At 40.6% G+C, this 24,706-nt stretch overlaps 1 non-coding gene across 1 annotated transcript; it reads left to right on the forward strand.

The window, feature by feature from the left end:
- Positions 1–1,593: 1,593 nt before the first annotated feature.
- Positions 1,594–1,665, forward strand: TRNAD-GUC (transfer RNA aspartic acid (anticodon GUC)). The gene has a single exon. It is a non-coding gene; the product is annotated as a tRNA-Asp (tRNA).
- The last annotated feature ends 23,041 nt before the right edge of the window (positions 1,666–24,706 follow it).

Raw genomic sequence — 24,706 nt, forward strand, 5'->3', positions numbered from 1 at the left:
TGCCCTGTGAGCGCGAGTTAAACAGGGTGTTGTTATCGAATTTATGACTGCTGAAAAAGTTACTCCTTCTGATATTCATCGTCGTTTAAAGGCTGTTTATGGTGACGATGCCGTTGATAGGTCTACTGTAAATATATCCTATTTCAATATGTCAATATTATTGGTCCCAACTAGTTATGCTGTGCCTCGTTCATTCTGTACCTCAAACAATTCTGTTATTATTTTTATTCCCAATTAGAGCAATAATCTTGTTTGCGAAAGGATACTAATATGGAAAATAGCACCTGAATAATTCCATCGAATCCTCACGGCGTATAAATACAAGAGGGAAATATTTTTATTATTTGCTTTTTAAGAGCAACAAAATAGTCATTCGATTCTTGCTATTATTTAAACTATGTGACCCAGTAAGAGTTAGTGTAATTTGCAAATAGGTTGAATAATAACTTTGACGATTATTTTCTCATAAAATCACTTGTTAAAAATTATGTGTATATATATTTTTTTTGAGGGAATCTATATTTTTTATTTTTTGAGTGAAAATGTGTGCTTTGGTTCATCGTTTCATTTTGATTTTGAAACGAAATGCCAGGCAATGTATTTTCAGTGATTTTATTCGTCAAATCTTTATTTTAAATACTCTTTTTCCAATAATTTGTGAGTTAAAATGTAGGTTAACTTTTTTAATTGACTGGGGTTACTGGAGTGGAAAGACATGTATATGTTGCCCAAATAAGCAATTTATTGAAAAAAATGAGGCTTTATGAGACTGGTAGTTATTCCTCCATGAAATGTTTCGCTCTCTTTTATGTAATGAAATTCTAATTAAACCTGATGTCTAATGCAGTTTTGGTAAATTAATGCAATTTTGGTTTTAAATTCACAATCAAGCACGACCTGATTTTGGCCATCGGTGCTGACTAATGAACGAGCTGACATCAAGTCGTCGTGAACAAATGGCAAACACATTTAGTCTTCCACGCCTCCCGTTCGCTGCGCCTAATCCTAGACAGAGGAAGCTGCGGTTCCTTTGGAGTCCCTTGTTGCCCCGCCTGAGGTCTAAGCCTGTGTTTTCTTCCAGCATTCCGTGTCTCCCCGTGTTTTCGAGGGAGTCGCTCGATTTTTTTTGTTTCATCTCTTCCAAGACACTTTAGACAATGTCATTAACCAATGAACCGAACTCTGGAACAATTATAATATGAATATAATAAGAAATATAACTGGGGCTAGTGGATTCCTTCGCATAACTAGTAAATGGGAGCATCCAGAATTGAAAATGTCAGCCCAAACGCAGGAGGCCGGCATGATCAAAAAGTAATTACCGTGCACAAAGAAAGTTTATGAAATGATGATAGCACGTAAGGGAAATCATATTGTTTGTGAAGCGCTATTTTACTTAAGTTAAACGAATGGGCAGCTGAGAAAGTTGGCTGAAAAATATGGGACGCTGTCGACATTTATTGGGGTCGATTGATGGAGTTGAAGTAGGCAGACAAATAAAGACAGAAGTTAATGCCATGAGCTAAATGTAGGAAAATGGTTTGTAGGATCGAGAAGTAAATATCATGGAAATATTCGTCTCTTAACCCATAGTCCTCGGTAGTATAGTGGTCAGTATCCCCGCCTGTCACGCGGGAGACCGGGGTTCGATTCCCCGCCGAGGAGAATCTTTTTCTTCCTCAAGTTTGAAGGAAAATTGAAATTAATGGGAAAAGTTGCACATTATTTTACAATTCCCTGACACCACATATAATAATGTAGTTTACCTCCTCTAATTATGAAACCTCTTTACATAACCAAAGGCTAGGATACTCCTATCATACTCTTGTTCCGCATTAAACAATGTTGTACTCGTTATAGTATTGTTTGCTCTGTTTTGTTGTTTTAAAGCTTCTCCTTCCATCCCTCGTCTCTCTCTGATCCTTCCACTACCTGCCGCGTTGTGTCACATTTCCTACCTGTGTCCCTAAGGGTGGAGACCATTATATGTTGCATGTCCATGTTTTAGTGGAATTTCGCCAACTTGCTTTTTAATTCTAGTTTCCCAGTCATTAGATAAATGTTTGCTACATTCTAAGGTGCACGTGCTTTTAGTTGATAGTATGCTTACTTGCATGCGTGTAAGTTGACGGGGTTTTTGCTGGAATGTATTCGCCACTATGGTTGTTGGTTTGCATTAATTGGTTGATTTTACATTTGGTCTTGTCCTCTTATTACGGGTGGTGTCCTAACACCCCTCGCCACACTCCCTTACGGCGGCTTGCTGGGTATTATGTCGATGTAGATACGAGTATACGAGAATAGAAAGTTATTAGAAGTTAATGCATTCACATGATATTGATAGGAGTAATTAATTTGTAGAGGATTTCGCAGTATTAAGACCTGGGGCTCCCGATCATTGGGATGAATGTTTGAATGAAATTCGGCCCTTAACTTTACGACACTATTATATGTACTTGTCTAAAGATAATCTGAACCATCCAACAGAAAATCAACCGTCGAAGGATGATTTTTTCTTTTTGGCATTTGAGGCAGTAATTAATGAAAATGATTGTTGGTCTCAGGCTTTTCTACTCGAAAACATGATGAAAAAAATCCTCATTGTTTCAAAATTATTCCACTAAACGGTATGTGTGCATTGCGCTTAACAATGCTGAGGTGATCGAGGTTCCTCAGGTGCGGGGCATTGATGGCCCTGTATTTTTTTTGCCTGGCCTTCCGTCGTCTTTCGGAGCGGAATCTTGCAGGCGTTCGCTGCAATTCAAGATGGCCTTATGAGCCACTGAGGGTTTGCACAAATCAATGTTGAAAACCATCTCATCATACATAAAGAAGACCAATCAACTCATTATGTTTAGTGAAAATTTTTGAAACCATCCAAGACGCTTATTTTTCACATTTTTGAAAGATCATCTATTATTAAATTTTGTTTAGAATTCCACCCAGAAGCCTATAGAAAGGCATTGCATTTACAGGGTCCGTACAATAAGTAACGGGACTGGTTACAAAAATAAAAATTTATTGCAGTAATCATTGCAATTACTTAATCATCTTCAAAATACATTTCTCCTGCATCGATACACTTAGTTCGGCGCGTCTGACACTCGTCAAAGGCCCGCTCGAAGTCGGTTTCAGGAATACTGTTGAGAGCTTTGTCGTCGCTTGAACCGCCTCGATGGGGTTGGACCGATATCCTTTGAGCTCCTTTTGTGCTATCCCTTGAGGCGTTGTCGATCAAATCTTCATCTTCCTTGTCGCAGTCCTAAATTTCTTGCGAAATTTCCATCCGCGACAGTTTTTGCTCCTCGCTCAAGAGTTGCACCAGCTTCCGCAACTGGCACCAGCTTCGCGCACATTTTCTTCGTCGCAAGATCCTCTGTTACAATGGTGTGGGCAGTTCCGGAAAGGCCGGTCTCCTCACTGATAAGGGCGATGGTTAAACGCTTGTTAGAGTCCAGAACTTTTTTTTACTTTGGCCACCTGAGCATCGGTTCAAGCGGTCGTCGGGCGTCCGACGCGGTGCTCGTCTTCGACGAGCTCCCGGCCTTCCTTAAACATTTTGTGCCACTCAAAAACTCTTGTGCGGCTTATGGTATCCTCCCCATAAGCCTGTTTGATGAGTTCAGGGGTCTCAGAGTTTCACGCAAAACATCACAGTGTAGCGTCGCTCGACGGTGCGCTCCATGCTGGCGCCACGACACCACAAACAGTCATACGTCACAAAAATACACCTGTCTCAACGCATGCCCGGAGGCGACTGAACTATTAGGCGCCTGAGTGGTGGGGCACCCCTCTACCGAGCCGACCGGTCGGACTCCATCCACCGCTCCGTTGAGGCTACAGCGGACCAGTCACGATACTTCCTGTACGGACCCTGTATATTGATGTCTCGCGTCGTCTCTAACGTCTTGGATTTATTACTGATTTTATATATCGGTCCCAGTGAAACTTAAATTATCCGATTGCAGTGTTATTGGAAGTTTTCCTTTCCCTATGCCGATTGCTACCGATGGTGGTAGTCCCTCGACCCACTATGCTGCGACTTACAGATTGAGCTCTGTTTAGGCCAGGGATTGTCCACATAAGGTCTTTGAGCCGCCTTGAGTCCTCAGGAAGTTTCTATTTACCCCAGGTGCCGATTGATCCAGATGGATTCATTTGTGCCGATTGTGTGAGACTGGCAAGCTAATTACAGCTCCATATTGCCGGTCGTGTTAAATTTTATTTTGTGGAAAATAGCCAATTTTCAATCACTCATAATTTCCCACCGTATCACGCCTGAAACGTCTCTTTTTGTTCGGAAACGTTGTTTAAGGTTCGTAAAAAATAAAATTAAGTAACAGATACTAAGCAACAAATAATTAAGTTTTTAACTAAAAATACGGCATGCCAACTCCATTTGCAAAGGAGTAAAGGAGATACTTACCAACATTTTAATGTGAAAAACGTACGCCGGTTAAATCGTTTGTGTGAAACTCATGAGAGGATAAACTTTTTCTCTTGCGTATTTGTTTGCATTAAAAATGCTCGTGGTCAATTAGGTACCACGAGACCGAGGAGGGGATTCGCAGGGGACTCAGGACATTCTGGATTCTGGTTCACATTGGACAGTTTGATATATATTTCAGAAACAAAATTCTGATGCGATGCTTGGTGATAGTCATACTAATGGCTCAGACAGAGAATTGGTGATTACGGTGACGTAATAGTTTTTTTTAATCGCCGCAACTACGGTGTCCTAGATTTCCAGTGACGGGAACGATCGATTAAGACCTCGTCGCCGGGGCAAGTGAACAAACGATGTCGCCTTGTTTAATTCCGTCGGAACAAGAAAGGGAAGCTCTCCTCTCTTCCGTCGATACTTTAATTTCGAGCGAAGTAGTGCGAACGTGCCTGCTTCTGCTTTTCCGTTGTCCCGGAAGGGCATCGAACTCCGCATCATTGCTCCTCTGTCATCGTGGAAGGGTCTGGATCCCCACTCTTCCAGTCCCCTCCCTCCTCCTCCCCCACGTCTCCGATGAGTCGAGGAGGCTTTCAAAGCAGAGGAGTCCTCGGAACTGCGGCCCGTCCCTCGCTCCTTTCCTCTCCCCATTTCCTTATTGTTCCGAATGCAGCGCACCACGAACTCGTTCCTTTCCTACCACCCAACCCCCCACGCGTCGTCTCCACCCCTGGGCGGTCAACGCCCAACGCCGGGGTAATTTGTCTCGCCTTCACGTCGGTCGTCTCCCCCGCATGACTCGTCAACCGCTCTCGGAACTCGTTAATTATTTTACATTTCGCGACGTCGCCTGTTTTCTTTCCCTCCTTCCCCCGACAGTATCGGGTGTTCTTCCACCTCCCTTGGCACGGGCCAATACTTGCACCCTCTCCCTTTGACTGTATATTCCCTCGGGGAAGGCCGTCTAGCCGGGCATAGAACATTGTCACATCATTGTTATGTATGTGTTTCGGGGGAAAAATTACGTTTACGAAAGAAATTCGCGGCTTCGTCCTAAAATCGCACAGGTCGTAATATGCATCCGCGAGCTCTCTTTTTGCCCTTTCCCCTATTTTCGTACCTGTCCCTTTTCCTGTTTAATTCACTTCGGTAGTAATTTTCCGTGAAGGTTTTTTCTCTTCTGGGTAACAAATTGACGTTCGAAATTGTCGATAGCTTCTAAGGTATGGGTGATGACTGTAAGTTATTGTAGCTTTTTTAGACAATGGCATTGGAAGGTGATGAATAGAGGTTGAAATTATGTATTGAGAATGCCAAAATTATTACAGTCAACAAAATAATTCATCACTTGACGTAAATTCATCATTGTATTTACGATGAGTTGCATCTTGTTTTTCTTGCATCTTGTGTTTTCATATAATTTACTGATGCAGGTACTTACTATGGATTGTTAATTCTTCAGAGTACGGTATCGTCAGGTTTCTTCGAATAAGTACTTGCAGTTATTTAAAAGGTCATAGAAATTTCTGTAATGCAAAGTAAAAATGTAAAGAAAGGGTTTTCAAACACTCAGATATATAAAGTAAGTTTGTACGGCTCCGAAACTTGGCCGTTGAGGCAAGAGATAAAGCGTAGAATGGAGGTTTTAGCAATATGTGTAAACAAATAGAAAGTAAATGAGCGGGTAGAGAAACGATGTTCTATTCATCATAGGTAAGACGAGAAGGCTGTTGTTATGAAGTTCAACGAAGAATAAAAACTAAGTTATTATAAGGCATATTGAGTGCCTATAAAATGTTGAAGACTGTGGTAAGAGGAGTGAATCTGGCGTGGTGAGGCTGGCGTGTATCCGAGGTAGGAAGGGAGGAAGAGAAAAGGCAAGTTGGACGGAATGGAGGAGAGCAGGGATCATATGGAGTTGAAGAATGCTCGAATGTAGTGCGTGGTGTAGTTGAAGAATGCTCGAATGTAGTGCGTGGTGTAAGTTGTATGGTCTTATCCCTCGCTGAGCTTAATAATGTAACAGTGTTTGGTCATTGTGCCATCATAAATCTATCTTAACCAGTCGACTGCCTTTTATAAAAATAATATGCCACTGGAAGCATCAATTGGGTTATGGGAATTGAGCTTGGGGTGGGAAATTATATGCACTATGTTCCATGGTACCCTGCAAGCCTACGGTAATGTAATGAGAAAGTTAAAGAGAGGTGTTATTTTGCTCTAGTTCGACCTCATTTGGAATTTGCCGCAAGTATTTGGAATCCTTGGGAGAGTCGGCAAAAAGATTAAATGAAGTCCAGCGAAAATCCGCTAGATTCGTTGAAAATTGTTATCATGAGAACGCTAGTGTGACCGGTCTCTTAGGGGATTTAGGCTAGGAGCCACTCGAGATACGAAGAGAACAAGCGAGACCTAGACTTTTTGAAAGGTTCAGAACAAACGAGTTTAGCGATGACACAAAAGGAATTATAATGGCCTCACAATACTTAGGTAGATCAGACCACAAAGATAAAACAAGGGAGATAGATTCGAACATAGATAGATAGAAATACTTATACTTTCCCCGAACCATCAGAAATCATAATTGTAAGAAACCGAAGTCACTTTAGAAATATTAAAAACATTTAATTTACAATCCGGGACAAGATTTAACATTGCAGAGATGATTGGGGTGTAAGAGTTTTTGCATGAATGTATAACATGTTTTGTTTGTTGGCTATAAATTTGTAGTTTTTGCAACGGCTTTTTCTTAATTACGGGTGGTACCCTATCACCCCCCGCTAAACTCCCTTGCGGTGGCTTACGAGGTATTAAGTAGATGTAGATATACGGCGTGTGGCAGGGGATGATTTCACGCCAGATAACTTTTGACCAAAAATGCTTTCCCCCAGTGGGAACGAAGGGGAATTGGCGGACGAGGGAGCGTCGGACTAGGGTGAGGAGTGGGGTAGAGGGAGGAAATAGTTAACGGGAAGAGGTGGGATGGAACATAAAGGCAAGTGGGTGCAGGATTGGAGTGGAGGGAGGGTATTAGGCCACGCGGAAGTGAGTCATTGCACGTGGCGCACAAATGCCCAGAAACAACACCGTGGAGTTCATCCCCCGGCGTGCGAGTCCGCTTGCTCCCTCGCCTCGGGGTATTTAAGTTGGCCGCTGGCGCAAAAGAATGCCCACAGCAATACCATAACTGAACAATTCTGATATAATTAGAGAAATTTAATTTCATTAAAGAATTAAATACGCATCCTTTCCTCACAGAAATCGCGATCAAACACAAAACCTCGAAGAATGAACTCCACAAGAAGTTTTATGGTGGGATCATATTGCCACCTACTTTTAATTTAATGAATTTTTCAATTTTTACTCACATTTTGCGATAGGTGGCTCGTGTCTATACGCTTGGTCGTCACGAGAAATTAGACTCCCGGGTACTCGATGTCATACGTACATCCAGGTGTCAGCGTGAAAAAGGCAAAGGCAGCATTGTCGCGGCAATAACTCGGGAGTTTAGCGACCCACACTGGTGTCGCTGGGCGCAGTGTCTCATGAAGAAGGCGCCTATCCGACCACTAGCGCCACCCCAACACTGCTCTGGCAGTTTTCCAACATTTCGGATTGCGGTTACGCGTGGTTTGCGGGGCGCGCTAACCGTACCGAGTGGGAAAACTGATGAAAATATAGTATTTTCCCTCCTTGGACAGCTTAAAATAGTAATTTAGTGACGGCAAATAAGCAGGTATAATGCGCGACGTGTTCTGCCGAATGTATTAATTTATGACTTTCTGGTACCGTTCTCTCGAATTATTTTGCATTTCGAGCAACTAATAGTGTATTAAATATATACAGTGGAGTCGATAGAACTGGGAGAAAAATTACTAAAAAATTGTGTTAGCTGCGAAATATCTTTTGTAAATTCTAAATGCTGAAAGAGCTGTCGAAATAATATTTACCGTGAGGTATATTATTGTTATACTTTTCCCAAAATTTCACTTGAACTCGCCTCAAATATAAGCTCTGACCGCACGACGTTGTTCATTATGTTAATTTAATATTATGCTGATGAAGTTTTCTTGGGTCTTCCACCGGGTCAGGGGTTCAACGTTGGCCGACGTTTCGATACCCGACTCGTGCATCGTCTTCAGGGATGATCGAAAAGTCGGCCAACATGGAACCCCTGACCCTGTGGAAGACCCGAGAAAACTTTATCAAGAATATAAACCGGGAAAGCACCACATCTTACTTAGTTATGCTGATATTATCGCATTAAGCTCTACAATTTAGTTAAAATTATTATGACTTGATGGACATATCAATAAATCTTTTAGGACTTCAAAATAAACAAAAAAACCATTTTAGTCACGAATTTGAATGTGCTCGTCATTAGCAATCAGTTAATATGAATGATTTTTCGGATTGTAGAAAGAGGAAAAAATTATTAAAAATGATGGCACTTTAAGTTTAAGGAATTCTTGTGAATTTTAAATAATCATACAGGGCGTTTCAGGAGGAAGGTATTATCTAATAATTAACTTCTTAGACTTAATACAGTTAGGTCTTGAATTTATTTAAAAATAAATTTTCTGTATTAAAAGGTCATATTCTGTGATTTTCATATTTGAAGATAATGGCTGATGAATACTTCGAACGCAATAGGCCAAACGAAGCATTTCCAGACAGACGTTATTCCTATCCTAGATTCCTAACCAAGTTTATATGTACAGCAGGCATATGGAATAGCATACCCATATCAAGCTCAGTTAATGGTAGACAAAAAAAACACACATTTACATGAACATTCATATGTCTTATTGAAATGTAATGAAATAATTGACTTTGTAATTCCACACACTTTATTTAAAAAACACGACCCAGGTTTCGACATTGAACGTCATCATCAGGTGGTCCTCATACGTCGAAACCTGGGTCGTGTTTTTTAAATAAAGTGTGTGGAATTACAAAGTCAATTATTTCATTACATTTCAATATGTTATGCAAATTCCACAAAGTTACGTCTGAGACAACAAATTCATGTCTTATTTCACATATTCACCCTATCTCAAAGAATGCGTTTTTTGACAATAATATATCTTTTTGAAACTCCCTTCGAGATAAGGAAGGTTAGAGTACGAATTCAATGCTCAGAAAGAGGAAATGGGAAACGGTATCATTGCAGTCACGTGAAATTGGTATGGATACCGTGACGATTAAAAAATTACGTAGTTGCAAAAGTGGTCAAATGGAATCATTATCATCATTAGTAAACTATTGAACTAAAGTGTGAAGTTCTAAACATTTGCTTGAATGGCTAACGCCTGGACTGTACCAATGACTCTGTCACGTGACAATGGTTTACTCCGACACCTGCTGTTTTCCCATAGAGTGACGTCGTGCGCGCCTTTTTTTAATTCTGGGGGAAATTGAAAAAAATATTCGATGATATATTTGCTACCCCATCGCTCCGCAATCAAGGGTTTAATAGGTTCATAGTACAAAAATGTACAAATCCATATTCTCTGTCAACTCTGCAAGGCAGGCACCTTCCCCCTTAAGCACCAGACACATTGAAGGATTAACTCTCTCGATGAAGTGTTAAAAAAAAACAGTGAAGAATGCTTGGTTTCAGCCAGTGGCTACGATGTTCCAAAACTGTAACTAAAACATAAATACCTCGAGGCTGTAAGAATTAACTCATACGCAGGGTATCATTTCCTTATCTATTGTCCATGCTGAACTGTATGGTAATTTGAATTCGCCACATACGTACTTCCATTAATATCCCTAGAGAAATGGTTTCATATGCATGCCTTTGTAAATAAATAAAAGTGATCATTAGTCTGATTTCATCGATCAAATAGCCCGCAATGCCGTTTTAATACCCAATCAATGGAAGCATGGGATTTTAAGGCCAATAAAGCGTATTAAAAGCAATAGACCTGGGAGCATGAATTATTGCATGTATTGACCAAGATAGGGGAAGTGGTGATTATTTTCATGGATTATTTACCCGAGAATTTTAGGCATCCATCATGAGTTCCCACCTTTCATTCACCATCTCCATAAAATAGTGTTTCCATACTCTAAGGGAATTTCGGAGTTAGATTTATGTAGGTGATCTACGATTAAGCAGGGCGCTTTGTCTTTCGTGGCGGATTATTAAAGGATATGCAGTTAAAAATGAAGCAGGAAACACATGCATGTTAATGGGATATTTTGACATCCATGCGTTTGGAAAGAGGGCCCTTACTGTAAGGGCTTACTTAATGTAAGTCAGGGGACACGACTCAACATAGCGATAAACATTCGCAATATGAGAACACGATTTTGCAGATAAAATACGAATATACGCTATGTTAAACCTGTGCGCGTGTTCTTCTTTCTCAAAGTAAATATCTCCATTATTAATACCAATAAAAGGGATGAATAAAAATAAATATAAAGTTCAATAGAACTTACCTTACTGAGTCTCTGGTCGTTCTTAATGTCATTAATTTCGAAGTAATAGTTATGTAAAGCAATGGGGTCATCCCGACTCGCTGAAACATTTTTGCTTCAATTTTGTACCATTCATCATTAGTCGGGTGAAACATGCATGAAAATGATGTAACTGTCATTCCTGTGCCCGTGAGTTACATGAATGACGTAGGAAGCATTATTACAACGCTCTTCTGACTGAAAACAACCAAATTATTTCGTGAAATAGCAATGAATAATTTAACTTTTAAAGTAATTCTGCAAAAATGCATTCGAAGGGTCACAGAACATTTTAGCTTAAGATAGATTTCGAATCGAAGGCACAATTCTCTTATCAGTCGATAATTTCGCTATTCATACGGGTTCCCTGAATTCAAATAATATGAGCGAAAGTACGATCCGAGTAATTTTACTTATTATAATTAGGAAAATGTCATTTTAAGTACTTCTTTAATGCTTTTACAAATCATTTGAGAAAAATTAAATGGAGAAAAAGATTAAAGAAGGTAATTTCCAGAGTTATTCTTTATTTGATCTTTCGTTTTACTGTCGCGGCATCTCGCGCGGTTTGCCAATATTTTATGTAATTTATTTTCTAATTGAATTACCACTTATCAATACAATACAAAACACATTTATGTATAATCTTAATCATATAAATTATTAGTATAATCTTCATCGCATATGATATACAACAAAATTACAGACAATGAATACAATATACAATTATAGGCATTGTTCATCATATGCCATACTCGTATGATCTTCATAATGTACAATAGCAGTATAATTTATAAATGGAATACTCATTCTGGTCCTGCTTAGTCAGTCAGTTCTGACTTGACAGCAGGTGCCACAAAAACAAAAATGATAGCTTAAACTGTTGCAATTATGAGCCCACATGTATATTCTGAGTCAAGTTCTGTTCCAAGCCTTAATTCATTCTGTGTAATAATAGCCAGTCTTTTACTCTCACTTTCACAGCGTTTGCTGACTGCAATATTCCTAATACGAGTATCTTAATATTGTTCCTTAATGGTAATTCCTTTTTATTCAAATGGGGTTTTTTATATGGCATTAAAATTGCTTACTATTACGATGACATATCTATGCAGCCTGTTTACAGGCAGAATTCCAATTTTTTTAAAAGATATTTGTCCCATCTAGAATATTTGTATTTTTTGATCTAGTCTCAGACATTTCCTCTAGGTTTTGTTGTTGTTTAGTTTTTAGAATTTGGTTTTAATTATTGTGGAACCAGTGGATCCCCAGACTGTTATATCATATCTTAAAATTCACCCAACCAGTGCAAAATACACTTTCACGATGGCATTCAAATGTACAAAACTAGTAATGTAGCGAACTTGACAAAGAATGTAATTAAACTTGTTATTAATGTTTTTAAACATGTCCACCACAAGTAATATTTTGATTATTGATTACCTCCAAGTAATTATATTTATATACTTGTTTCTGCATGAGGAAATTACAGTTATTGGTGGGGTAATGTAGGCAGTAATGAGAATGAATCTGCATATTGAATATCATTGATGTCAGGTTTAGTGATTCACAAACATGACTTCTGATTTTTCCCTATTCCTTTTCGAAAAATTAGCAGATCCCTTATTATTACACCCCATCGTCATATCAATTGATTCATCTCGGTAATTAGTATGATTTTTCATAACTTTTATGTCATTCCTCCTGACGCACACATAATTGCGAGTTTACATCTACATCTATTTAGTACCCCGCAAGCCGCCTCAAAGAGGTGTGGCGGGGGGAGTTAATTGATTCCAGTTCCTTTCGATTCCCTAAATTTTAATATCTTCTGAAGACAGCTCGCCTCATTGAATCGACCTCTTTGAAGTCACTGACAGATCATTCTTGAATCTGACTTATCTCATTCTAACAGTTCATTATTGATCACTCCACTCTCGGTATGAAATTTGGGTAAGTTGAATGTTTTCGTCATTTTTCAATACGAGAATATGGAGCGAGGTAGAGTAAAAGCACTAGCTGTAAGGCCTTACTTATTTTTAGAATCCAAATTATTCCGAAAAATCCCTTTGATTCTTGGCCGCCAACCTCATAGTCTCATAGCCCTTCTTTTGCTTATTGATTGTAGAAATTCATTGTAAATTACATTGAAGTATTGGAAGTATTACTAAGCTACAGTTTTAAGATGTTCATTTTATTCTTTCTTCTCGTGTGTCAACCGTTTCCTTATGCCAGGAATATTAATATTCGCCGTTGGCAGCTGTTTCTTCTGGTAGAAAAAAGCCATCATCCCTATTCTGTATCCTATTTACTATTAGTTTTTTCTATTGCTAGTAATCTTACTGCCTAAATAGCAAATGCCGTACACCTGTTCTACTGTGCCTTTCTGAAGTCCTTTTCCATTCTAGTTCAAATTATTTACGGTTTAATTGCATGAGAGTTTGTTCGGTTGACTTGAAGCGATTGATTTTAATGAGACCTGCCAGCTCTCATTACTTGCTTAGCGTGCACGAAAAATCCAGAACTATCGATATTTCGAGGAAAACCGCTAACTTTAATAGGTATTTAAATTATTTTATTTAAACTAGTTTCGCAAAGTTAATTTTTTTCTAAAAAATTAAATTAATCAAAAGAAAAAAAATCACGAAAAATTTCTCGCATTGTGGTTTGTTCAATGAGCAAGTTTCCATTGTAATTAAAGGCGTTGAATTCAATTTGAACCGAGCTTATTCGAACGCTGCCTTTCCCGGCGATTTTCCGTGGTAATAAGGTTGAGTTAGGACCACAAGTTGGAAATGTATTGAGTCTCACACAGATGAATTTTTTTACCCCAGCATCCAATTTTGCTATCACCATGGTAACGATAGAATTTCGGTACTCGTTCGTGGAGGAGTGGCGATTTCCGACGGAGTCCCTGGGAAACCATAATCCCTCGAATCAACTCACGACCTAATTATTCGCCTCAAATGATAATCGAAGAGAAAAATGATCATATTCCCTCCGGGTTACATACCAATTTGATATTTCTTGGTGGGAGAGAGGAAGGGAGGAGAGTTTTATCAAAGGATGCGAGGCTAATCCGAACAGTGAATGAGTAGAGCCCTTGAGTAAGTTCTCGAAGGGTGGATTTAGGAAGCAGGCGGATGAGAATGAACGCAGTGATACCATCTTCCGGGTTGAAGTTTAATTGAAACGATCGACTCCACTTTGCCTGAAGTTTTGCGGTCCAATTCTCAGGAGAGAGAGAGAGGAAAAAGGGGAGAGAGAGAGGAGACATTTTGGCACTCGATCGAAACGAGGGGACCGATAAAGAGAGATCATTGTCACGTGTTGGCCGAGGGGTAATTGGCCAAGTCGCGCGGCAGAGAAATTCGTTAATTAACTCCATTTCTACCCCCCTCTCCTCTCTTTCTCCCTCATTCACTCTCGGCGCGACCTTGGCCAAGTTCGTTATCGCCGCCCCGAGCTCTCGCAATGAAGGGCAAGAGGGCTTCCTCCCTCGCGCCACACAATCAGCAGTGGGTGCGTCCCGGAGGTGAGCAGCTGGAGATGGCAGGAATCGCCTGGGGTGGGCCGCGGGAGGAGGGAGCACTGTCGGCGGAGGAATACGCGGGAGGGGGGGCGACTCCGAATCGGATGCGTTATTTTACATTTGCGTTAAGTTATAAGTCCATAGCACTCCTGGAAAATAATATAATTATTCTTCTTACGGTAAATGTATCGATTGATCCGTTCCTTTCCGGAGTTAACCGGGATATTTCGTGAAGTTTGTTGAAGCTTGATCTTTCTGACTGAAGGGATTTCCACCTGTTCATCTTTTGGGTTTTCTCTCAGGTGTGGGTGCATTGACCCATATGTAATTGTATAGCCGAGTCTTCGTCTTTACTGTCCCCAGATGTCCTGTACGTTACATTGTTGTCTACTGTCTAAATTTCTAAATTGATCTCTAAATTCAAAGAAACTGCGGGATGTGCCGTGGCAGTAACTGTAATGGCGAATGATTTATATGCGCTTTCAAATTGTTTCATTGTCATCCGGTCTCTACTATTTGAGAATGTCACATCTTAGTATCTGCATCCGGACAGGACATAACACGTTCCTGATGTTAGCTCTATCTTCTCTCGTTTTCATGCCTTATGTGATGATTTGTCTAGTATAGGTCAAAGGTTAATACTCTGCGCGTGTTTCGGAATACCATTTCGGGTAGCGCTCGTCTCTATCTAGGTTTCTGGATGGTCTGCAATATTTTCTATGCCCATGGACTGCAACACCACAATCCTCTCCAGTAATGACTTCCACGCAATTTTAGTTTTAGTGCGTTTTTTTGAACTATTTTCTAAATTTATTTCTCCATTGAATTTGAAGAACCTATCTTTTTGGGCAGAAAGTTTGATCCAATTTGCGCGAAGTGGTCTAACGTATAATGTTCAGCCGAAAAATCGTGTTCCGGTGTACCGTATCCACAGGATTCGAACCGCCCTAAATGCCGTGACGACACCATCCGTGTGTCATTGTGTGTGAGAGCGGTGTTTGTTTGTTTAAGCACCCCCTTGGGAATGGTGTGTATTCGTTAGAGAAGTCTCGTATTTTTCAGGAATGCAAAACTCTACTTCGGTATGGAAGCTCATTAGTCCCATTTAAGATTTTATGAGTTAAACGATAGGTACGATAGGATTGCAGGCATGTGCTCGAACATATTAAACTTCAATTCCTGCAATTTATTCAAACACATTTATTTCTTATTAAGTGAGTTTCACAGAAGTGAAAAACCTAAATTATAGACATAATGCGCAATAGCATTTAAAAAACGAAACAAACGACGGAAAAATAACTAAGAATTTTCAAGGTAGCATTAAATAGATATATGCCTTTTTTGGTTAAACCTGAATGCTCGTATGTCGGTGGGCTGGAAGAATTCCTTTCTAAAATTTTAAGGGAACTGTCACTGATATATTATTATTATTTGGTAATCTACCGGGTAAGGTAGGTTTTTGGATGGACACAGCTCCTAAATAAATATTTTGTGACTCCTAGCAAAACAGAACATCCAGCATTCTATTCTACATCAGGTTCCTCATCATCTCTGCGTACTTTCTTCCTCCCTTCATCCCGTCCAACATCCCTATCCTGTTACTTCCCTTTCCTCGTAGGCCCAACATTCTCCCCTCTATCACAGTCTTCAACATCCCACTGCCGGTCGATACACCCTTCATCCACTTTTCCTGCCTCCATAGGATTTCTCTCAACAAACCCCTCTCTTCGCCCACCATACCAAGTACTTCCTCATTTGTTTTCTTCTCGGTCCATTTCACCTTCTCCATTCTTCTCCATACCCACATTTCGAAAGCCTCCAGTCTACGTCTATCCTCCTGCTTCAATGACCACGTTTCTCACTGATATATATTTAAATAAATTTGCCGAATTGGATCGCGTGAAGTGTAGAGGAGCTAGATTGTTAAATCGTTGTTATGATAAACTTAGGAGTGTACCCAAAATATTAGAGCAGCTAGGCTGGGAATCACTCACGGAGCGAAGGTTAAATTACAGATTGAATCTCTTGCATAAAATTGAAAGGTCTATTTAGCAATGATGTTGAAAATGTATTATTACCCCCATCGTACTACGGTAGGAGAGATCATACCACTAAAATTAGAAAAAATAAGTGTAAAACGGATAGATTTAAGATGCATTTTTTTCCACGAACAATAGGGGATCCCAAAAAAAAATATATATATATATATATATATATATATATATATATATATATATATATATATATATATATATATATATATATATATATAAGATTGTACGGAAAAACTCACACGCGGCACAATAATGGGCTGTCACAATATAACACAAATAGAATAGAATAGCAACATTTAAAAGGACACTCATACGGTAAATTGTTCGAGCTTTCGGCCCTCTCAGACCCCTACCCCACAGATATACATATATACAGGGATATATATATATATATATAATATGTATATATATATATATAAATAAATGTCGTCTTACTCTTTGTCTAGGGTTGGAAATAAACCGGCTCATGGCCTCAAGTAAAACCGGTCAGCACAAGTAACTTGAAAAATACCTCAATTATAGAAAGATTTTGTAGGAATAAATAGATTTTCCCCGAGCCAATTATTTTGGCGAACTGGATCCAAATTTACCGGCTGTCTTTGTTTCCATTGAGTATTTGTAATTTCTTACTGGATATTGAACCAAGATTCCGCCTTCCTGTGACTAGGGTGATTGAGAATACTCCCGCAGTATCCCTTCTTTTGTCGTAAAAGGTGACCACGAGGGTGGGGAGAAAACTCCGACAGCAAGTCCCCAGTCAGCAAGGGATGTTTTAGGCAATGATTCGCTGGAGGATCAAGTGCCTGTGTACATTTATATTAACTGGTACCCTGGCAGATGGGACTTCTGACACCGAGCCTCGTCGGATGAACAAGTAACGTCCGGGAGACCGCACTCCACTTCGACCCCGGCGGCCGGGAGCTAGTGACTCACGGTGAATCGGCTTCCGTCGGGTTTTATGTTCCGGTTGCCTGTGCGGTTGTGACTGAGGCCTGCTCGGGGGAGTCGAAAGTCCTCACCTAAAGCAGGCAACCGTAAAAGGTGTGCTTATATCCCTCTCGTTAGCCCTGGCGACCGTACCGCCTTACGGTGCAACTTCCCATTTGTGTATTCCTCCACCAAAAATATCACGATCCGACTGGAGGGAATGCGCATTTGGCGTACGAGAAATGTATGTACAAAGTTTCTGGTAATTAGCTGAGCGAACGAAGGAGAGAACGTAAGTGAAATGTTACCCTTTTTCAATCCAGATCAGATCCTCTTTCAGATGAAATGGGAGCAGTTAAAAAAAATACGGGATGGCCCCCTACTCATTGAAACATCCAGGCAAAGTGAAAAGCTCTTGGACGTGGTCTCGTAGCAAGACATTCCTATCAAGTTCGACTCCAACAGAACTTTTATTTATCTATTTATGTACCTTGAAAGCCACCTCTAGGGTGTGTTGCCGGGGATGAATGCACACCAGAATAAATTTTAGTCTACCGCGGTCAGAATATGTTATTATGATCCCCCATCGTTCGTAGAAAAACTTTGAGCGCTTCTCAGAGATTGATCTCAAACTAGTATCTTCTGTATGTTGAGATGGGCAAAATTAAAGAGAGATGGCCTCTCGAGGGATCTTCGACTACAGGAGATACTGGGAAGCGTGACGGTCTGCATTGAAACAATATCGGTGGTCCCCACGTTCGCCATGGAGAAGATTCCGGGCAGGATGAAGGGTGGCTTTGAAATTGCACCAGTTAGGTCATTTATTTCAAATATCATGTGATTTTCCTATTGACAGAGATTCATACTCACAACCAATAGATGCGGAAGCCAACCGCCGTGCTAAAGACATGGTACGATGAAATGATATGCCTTTCCAAGCCACAGCGTGTAAACTGAATAGGTCCGCTCGCACGCACAGGTCAATCAATGCTCGAAGCTCAAAGAACAGCGCAAGGTGTTGGACATCAAAATGGTGGAAAAGCTGAGCGATTTTTAGGACCGTAAAAAAAATAGCGTGTACTGGTCGCAATAAAATTATCACGAGCCTGCGGGACAAACAGTTGCAGTTACATCAATCAAGAAGGAGACAGCCAGAACAGGGAGAAATGGTTTGGAAACGGATGGCAAACCAACTAAATGTAACAATGAAAGTAAAATTCAGAAAAGTACGGGAAAAATAATTCTACCTATTAGGAATCTGACAAATCTTCTGAAGTTGACTTTCAGAAAATAGTCCTAAAAAATCATCACCGAATCCGCTCTACTTGCAATCGGTGCGAGAGAAGACGTCTTCTCCCGGTACCACTCGGACAATAGATACCCCCGACTTGGAGGTAATGGAAGTTGAAGATTTATCAGAATATCGGAGAAAAAAGAGAGAAATTTAAAGATAAATCAACGCCAGTGGATCGAGGATCTCCCTCCTTATACTCCGTCACAGATTTCAGATTCCTATCAATCTCTAAGTAATATTAAAACCATGTTTATATAATTGCAATTGAATTACGGCGACTTCTATTGGCATAAGGCATGGTAATCAAGGATTTCAACTTGTCTTCATGTATCTCCAAGAAACACTTTTAAAAACGACGAAAAGAGGGTTCGAGGTAATTAGATACGATGATACGACAGGCGACTGGGAAGTTTTCTTGGTAGTTTTAATTTGGTTTTAGTAATCGACTGGACACAAGCCGTTTTACTTCCTGGAACTCGAACTTATGAAGAATTGGCGTCATTGTATGCCTTGCGTCCACAATGACCTATATATACTTTGCGTCCACATCCAGGACCTTCCTTGCTGCGAGGACGCGCGTGGCGACCCCGTGGTACGTCGTTCGTGCCATTTGGGGCCACCGCCCGCACGCCACTCTTCGGCCGCCATTCAACGACTGGCTCAGAACTGGCACGGACCGGGGGAATCCGACTTACCATTCCAACATAATTCTATCGACTAGAGGATCTTCACCTTGGAGACCTGCTGCGGATATGGGTACGAGCCGGCGCGACACCTCCACGTGACCCTGGGAAGTAATCATTTTCATGTATTGCATTCGAAGCATACGGGTTCCGACGAATGCGTCTCGGACAATGGATTTCAAAGAAAACTGAGTTTTAACGTTTCGAAAACGTTCTCCATTCTAGACTCCGTTGCAATGGTGAAATGAGAGATCCCTTACAATAACTCCCCTCGATGCTTCTCCTGTTACCACGCGTCCGAAATCACCGTTTAATCCCCGTCGCACGCCATGTGGCATCACCTGTGTTTTAATATGATACTCCAACCTCGGGCTTTTAATATTTACTCTAGGCGACCGAAGGCGATGCAACTGCTCGCTGTTCTTTTTAGAAATTACATCAGTGGCTCAGGTTTAACGCTTCTTAAGGTTTACACAGTGGGCAGGGCAAAACACTTTCCTTTAGCTGCTCTCAACCTAAATGTCGAGCTAACTTTTCACGGCTTTCAAAGACGACTGCTAACCGAATGGCGCATAAAACGCGTTTTAGAGAGCTATTGGAACAACACGCTGGTCACACGAATGTCTTCACCGATAAATCCAAATCAAATGAAGGTTCTTCTATTGCGGTCATTTCTCCCATCCACGCTACGACCAAGGCAAGACTTCCCTGGTTGTGTAGTGTTTTTACGTCGGTAATATTTGCCCTCAATGTTACCTCAGAGCGAAGGAAATCAAGTGGCACTTGGTTCGCAGTTAACGCAGATCCATTGGGAGCTATAAACGTCATCTTTCGCTTTTATTCCTTTAATCCTTCAGTTCACGTTCTTCTCATTGGCTTCAATTAGAGAAACGTGAGAATCTCTTTTATATGGGCTCCCGCACATGCATGAGGAGTAGGTAACGGAAAAGCCGGCTTCGCCGCTGAGGAAGCCCTCGGAGAACTCATCGAAGAAGTCATCCCTTCGAAATTGTACCACAAGAGGACGCTTAATCTATATTGAAGACCATGGCCCTAGAAGAGTGCAAGAATACGTGGTGAAGTGTGGTTGGGAATAAGTTGCGAGAAATAAAATGCGAGGTTACGTCGTGGGTGGCCTACATTAGAAAATACGGGGGTGTTAGGACACCACCCGTAATTTAGAAAAAAAAAACCGCATGCAAGAACCACAAATTCATACATCCACAAAAAAAACATGGCATACATTCATGCAAGAACACTTACCCCCCACACACATGCAAACACTCAAACTACCAACTAACATACACATGTACCTGAAAGTATACCTAACAGCTTTGCAGTGTTTAACTTTGCTCCGACTTGTAAATTCAATGTTTTTAGTATTTCTAAAGTGACTTCGGTTTCTTACTATTATGATTTCTGATTGTTCGGGGAAAGAATGAGTATTTGTACCTATCACTGGATAACTTGGCATCGCGAATTCGTGACGCGATCCTCGAACATGGGTCCAATTTAGCAGCGATCCGCATTATGTAGCGTCCCGTTAATAACAGACGCGGGTCGCGTTACTTTCCCAAGACCTCCCATCGTCTTTCCCGCTCCAGCCGTCCGCGTCGGCGGGAAAAAGATCATTCCACATATTTTTGGAGGAGAAAGAGAATATGATGGAGAAGAATATAGCTTAAATCCAGGAATACTTGTTTGCGAGATAGAAAGGTTATTGGGGCCAACGGAATAAAAGCAGGCTGCGTAAAGGCTAGTATACATGGAGCTACTGATGGGTTTTGGAAAACGAGGAAGGAAAAGTCTGAGTTGTCTAAGTCGCAGAATATTGAGGAGCCGAATCATTTTGTCAAGCCAATGTTAGTTCCCATCCAAATAAAGGGAAAAACGGCGTAATGTTGGTACCTCAGAACAATAAATTTAATTTAATTGATTTCTAGATATCAAGGTAAGTAATCTAGTTGTTTTACTAGTAAGTTAAGACGAAGGTCGGAAAAATTGGCTAAAAATATTATTATTTTAAAGTTTTTTTTAAATATCAGGGATCAAATTAAAACCCTAAATGAATGAGTGAACCTTTTGCATGTTATGTGCTCATTCAAAATGATTCATACCCATACTCAAGTTTTGATATCGAGCGAAAGATTTGGGACTTAATTTTTGAGAAAAATATCCCCAAATAAAAATAAAATTCTCTTCTACATCTTTAATAGTTTCCCTCTTAATTGAGGGCGTGTTTAGATGGTGAACTCAAGCCCGTTCATAATTAATTTAATTCTTAAGCTACTGTTTTCCCTAAAGTAGCTGAATTTTCGATGAATAAAATTATGAAAATCACGAGAAGAGTTAATTTAGAGAGGAAGTGAGTCCAAGCAGAGAGAAGAAAAACACCAATACACGACCGGGTAAGACCACGACCATGCTTTTCAAGCACAAATGTCGAAAGGTCAGTCAGGCTCGAGGGTAACATTGTGTGTGCTTGGCGTGCGGAGGGAGATGGGGGCAGCGATAAGCTAGTCGTCGACGCGATGGCGACCCTGCGTACCTCCGCCGGAAGACAAAAGGCACTAAGAGAGGAAGGAAGCAGGGGCTGCCCGAAAGTAATGAGCGAAGGGGTAGTGGGATGAGTGACTCTCGCAGAACTGTGGAGGGGGAGAGGGAGAGTGGTTTTCTCGGTCGGTAAACAAGAAACGACCCTCTCCCTTCCCCCCCCTTCCTCCTCTCTAACGCCCCCTTTGGGTCCAACCTCCCCCGTACCCAATTCTCTTGCAGTTTCGGCGGTTGTATGCCTTCTTTTTAAGGGCCGAGCTAATGGTAAGAGCAAAAATGTTGGACCCCCCGCGCGACCTCTTTATCCCCGGGCGACGCCTCTCCCACTCGAAACCCTCCCTCGGATGGAATGGGAAGAGACGGCGCGCGTTCTCCTGATTTCGCGTGCCCATCGGATGTACGTAGCGTGGAGGAGGTGGGGAGGGCGCACTTATGCTACTAGGATAAAACGGAGGCTAGGATTTAACCGTCGTACGTGTATTCCAGAAGATGACGCATATTTTTACTCGTTAAAAAATAATTTACTCCTTCCGCTTTTAACCACTCATAATAGTTGAATTGATGACATTTGATTTGTGGATGGCACATATTACAACGTGACAATTGAACTCCAACTAAATTATTTTGTAAAATTGCCCACTTATTACAGTATTATTAGAAATGTTTCGCAACATAATCTTACCTTTCCTCGCGGAAACCTACTTTTTTATGTGTTTGGTGGACTTGAAAAGTAGGTACTGTGCGTTAATTATTTATTAAAAAATGAAAAATATGACTATGTCCACATTTTTTATAATACGACTTGGATAGTCTCAACCATCAACCAATCCGCGGATTGGTTTATTATCCTTCCCATTCATTTCTTACTTTCTCCCTCCGTTCACATCCATTACGCTGCCTCCCCAATCCTGTCGTCAAGAGACTACATGTTAAGCCTGGGTCCCTTCTCATGAGATAGCGCTCTTTTCCTTGTGAACTTTTCGACAGAATCCTTTCCCTCGATACCCATCAGAAAATTGTAGCGGTTCTTTACATATTACACACATCTCAAAACCTCAAACCCTTGTTTTGAATGCATTAATCTTCATCCTTTACTAATCAATTAGACTTTCCAATGGAGTCAGCGGAAGTTGCAAATCCTTGACTGTCTGACCAACTAATGCTGGATCATACGCAAACATTACTGATTTCATAAATTCCTCACCCCGAATCTTAATTTATTCGATGCCGTTCTACCACATCCTCCTAGTATACGTTAATAAGCAGGGGTGATTATGGACACTCCTTTCTCACTCCCATTGCTAAAACTGCCCATTCCCACTCTCCATCTGCCACTCACACCTGAGCAATTTTCGACATGTCCGGGTTAGGAATAAGTCTCCTATCCATGCTATTCAAAAGATAGATTCTGAAATACATACATTTGTTGTACGCAAAATAAACTATCGAATTCTATTTTGAAATCTACGAAACAAAGACACTATTGTCCTCCATAATGTTTCTTTCTACAATATCTTTTCTCGTATCAGTGACTTCAGTGCTCTTATTGCCTTAAGCGCACTCTCCACTTCCTCAAAGCAAATTGGTCCTTCCCTAAGTAACAACTTGTCTTCTATTCCATGATTTTGTTTATGACCCTAAGTCCCACTTTTGATGCTTGTTAAATCCAGCTCCAATTGTTCTCGTAGGCCTCACATACGGCAGCCATTTCCTTCTTTGGAAAGGGAACTAACCTTGGTCTATCGAAATATCTTGGACAAATTCCTTCCTCATAAATTCTACGAATTAGGCCGTAAAAACCTTTCCGTTCACTTTTTCCAAAATTCTTTAAGTAGTTCCGTGGAAATGCTATCCTGCTCGCGGCCTGATTTTATTTCGTTTTCCTGGATAACCTTCCTATCTCGCAAACACGTATTATCTAAGCTATCCTCATCAACGTCGCATTCTCTTTCTAAGTCTTAACTTACTCGACTGATAAATATATGAACCCTATAAGTACTTTGTATTTTTTCAATCCCTCTTGAAACTGGTTTCATTGATGACTTACATGACGTTCCTTTTATAATATGTACGAATTTTCTCTTTTCACTCTCCGATAGTTCTTTCAGCTTTCGAATGCACAATTCCTATTATTTCGTTTTCGACTTTCGGTAACCTTTTTTCAGAATCTGGTGCTTCAATTTTTCAACCCGGTTTATGCTTTTGCTTTTCTATGTTGTCATCTGTCTTCTCGGTTTTTTTAACCTTTAAAATCTTACGTTTCACCTCATTAGTACTATCTGTTGATCTAAATCCGCATCCGCTCCCGAGAAACTAAATCCTTTCTAAAGATATTACGCTAATGTAAAATCTTATTCTAATTAGTGTAATCCTCTTCTGTGCGTTCCTCACTGATGCTGACGAGTTCGGTTTACAAGGATTTAGTCGTATGATGACGACTGTGGAAGGCTTGCCTCTGCTATCGTCTGGCACGAACTATGGCTCAGAGGGCCGAGTCCCGGGATTTATTCAATTACTTATGTCCATCATATTTTCTTCATAGAGTTGACTGAATATGTTACCTGTTAAGTTAGAGTTATTACTGTTTCGAGAAAATCTTTTGGTTCATGTGTCTCTGATCAGGGATATGCATGTAATTTATCCCATAGTCAGCGGTGAAATAAATGGTTACCTAACGTAAATGAAATAGAAAGAGTGCCATTTGCAAGTGCCATATGACCCTCATCTCGCCATATTTGCTTCGTCATTCGG

Source organism: Hetaerina americana, unplaced genomic scaffold (assembly GCF_022747635.1).
Source record: "Hetaerina americana unplaced genomic scaffold, ioHetAmer1.1.p SCAF_19, whole genome shotgun sequence".
Lineage (NCBI taxonomy): Eukaryota > Metazoa > Arthropoda > Insecta > Odonata > Calopterygidae > Hetaerina > Hetaerina americana.